General features: G+C 47.4%; 1 protein-coding gene across 1 annotated transcript in view; it reads left to right on the top strand.

Moving 5' to 3' along the window:
- Positions 1-2,178: 2,178 nt before the first annotated feature.
- STMN1 (stathmin 1) overlaps positions 2,179-2,394 on the top strand; it is a 6,219-nt gene continuing 6,003 nt past the window's right edge. The window contains exon 1 of the mRNA XM_015411623.1: positions 2,179-2,251. The gene's annotated coding sequence lies outside the window, so the exon portion shown is untranslated. The remainder of the gene's footprint in view (positions 2,252-2,394) is intronic.

Here is a 2,394-nt window from a genome sequence, read left to right as displayed (position 1 = left end):
TATACAAAGTAGCTGCTGCTCTACCACTGTCCCACCATCTATCCAGCTGAAGATGTCCACTTAAGTTCCATTAAGGGTTGCACAGAAATCTGCAACCCTGAGAAGCCAAAAAACCAAAATGGTTTCTGCCCCTTTTTAAAGATGTGCAGCCAGATCCTACACAAGATTGCTCATTTCAGAGCTAAATTTCATGCAGTAAATACAACACATCACCTTACACAGGAAGTAAGGTTGCTAACCTCCAGATAGCACCTTGAGATCTCCTGGAAGTACATCTCCAGGCTACACATATCAGTTTGCCCTGGAGGAAATGCCTGCTTTGGAGGGTTGACTCTATGGTATTATATCCCACCGAGGTCCCTCCCTTCTCCCCAACCCCACCCTGGAATCTCCTGGGATTTCCCAACCCAGAGTTAGCAATTCAGACTGGGCTGTAAACTCCATGGGGCTTATTCTTTTTTTTTTTAATTAAAATTTTTTATTGAAGTTGAAGATGTTATACATATGACATAGTAAGCATGAATAACTTCATTTTTGACATTGTAATACAAAGCATGAAGAGTAACAAACAGGGCTCTAGTCGGGGGGGAGCTCTCAGGTACGGAGCTCCGGAAGAGAACCTCTAGGGGGCGGGGCGGTCACGTGGTGAAGCCCCGCCTCCTTCTTTACCCCGCCCTCTGCTTCGATCCTCATTCCGTTTGGGAATGAGGATGAAGCAGGAGGGTAAGTAGCCGGGCCTTCTGACACACTTCCGGTGATGTCAGGGGGTGTGGCCTTCTGTCACTTCCGGTGATGTCAGGGGGCGTGGCATATGCAAATAAGTTATGCTAATGAGTTATGCTAATGAGCTCCGGCAGCTCTTTTTCTACAACAAGACTACGCTTATATACATTAGTGTCTCACTTAATTAACATATTCAGTTTTGAATATTGCGAGATATCAATTTGAGCTGACTGATTTAGCTTGCCTTCTTACGACCTTCAGAACCATTTAATATAATCTTTCCATGGGGGTGGTATGAATTGTTCTTTTTCTAAAAAGTTGAGGATTGGGAACCACTTTGCACTGAATCTTATGTCATGTATTCCTGTTTTAGCAGTGGCACATTTTCCAGTGATACTTTCCATTATGTACTGATCCCAGAGTTTCTGGAACCACGTCTGTGTGGTGGGTGGGTGTGTATTTTTCCAATACGAGGCTATTGAAGTTCTTGATGCATAAAGCATTGTTTTAAGTATACTTTTATGATGATGTTGGTCAATAACATCCGGCCAAAGGTCCAACATCAAATTTTCAGGAGTGTATGATAATTCAATGTCAAGAATTTGCTTTATTTTCTGCAGGACATCATTCTAAAAGGGTTTTATTCTATCGCATTGCCACCAACAATGTGCGAAGGTCCCGGTGACATTGCACCCTTTCCAGCATAATGGTGAGTAATTCGTGGACATCCGTGATAGTAAGTAAGGAGTTAAGTACCATCGCGTGTTAATTTTAAGTCTGTGGAGGTCCAATGAGTAAGATCTGGAATCAGAAATGCTAGCTTTCCAAATCTTTGTCCATTATGTTTGGGGCTTATTCTAATGTACGGTAGGGCTGCAAGCGTGGTCTTAAATGGATAGTGGATGAGCTCGTTACACTGGAAACAGAGGCACTTACTTTGGAGTAATCTTGCTTATATACACTCACTCGGGGGCAGGATCTACTGAATTCAATTGGGACTTACTTTCGGGCAGACTTTGACGGGCATGGACGACATGCAAGGCAGGCCTCACTAGAGAGAAGACATACGGGGTGGTGGGTGGTGGTGGCCTCGCTGCATCCTCCACGACTGGCAGAGAAGCGACCGAGACGGGACGGGGAAACAAAGGGTCTCTCGTGATGCGCAGCGATACCCGTAAAGGCAGATTTAAGAAAGACTTGCCCCCGCCCCAAAGATCCTGGCTCACTCTCAACTCCGGGCTGCCCTCGACCCATAACTCCATCAACCCCATTCTCTTTGTTACGATACATACCTATTACACAGCCACGCTCCTCTCGGACTACACTTCCCATCATGCCTAAAGTGCGGGAAGGAAAGAAGGGGAGGGGAGGAATCTCCCCCAGCCCGCTGCGCGACACGTGCCGCCTTTTCTCGGCCAAGAGTGGGCGTGGCCAAGGTGGGTCACGTGCCTTTGTTTGGCGCTTTTGTATAGCGGGCAGGGCGGTTGGCAGCCGAGTCTGTGTGTAGCGGTGGTGGTGATAGGAGCAGGTGGGTTCCCAGCGTGTGTGAGCGGGAGGAAACTGAACAAGAAGAGCCTATTTAATTCCGCCACCGACGGTTAACGCAGGGTTTGCGTCGGTGTGGAAGAGCGAGCGGGAATGGTGGGCGCGGAGACGAGTGGGTTCCTCGGG

Source organism: Gekko japonicus, unplaced genomic scaffold (genome assembly GCF_001447785.1).
Source record: "Gekko japonicus isolate JY-2015 unplaced genomic scaffold, Gekko_japonicus_V1.1 scaffold62, whole genome shotgun sequence".
NCBI classification, from domain to species: domain Eukaryota; kingdom Metazoa; phylum Chordata; class Lepidosauria; order Squamata; family Gekkonidae; genus Gekko; species Gekko japonicus.
This window is presented reverse-complemented; position numbering and strand designations above follow the sequence as displayed.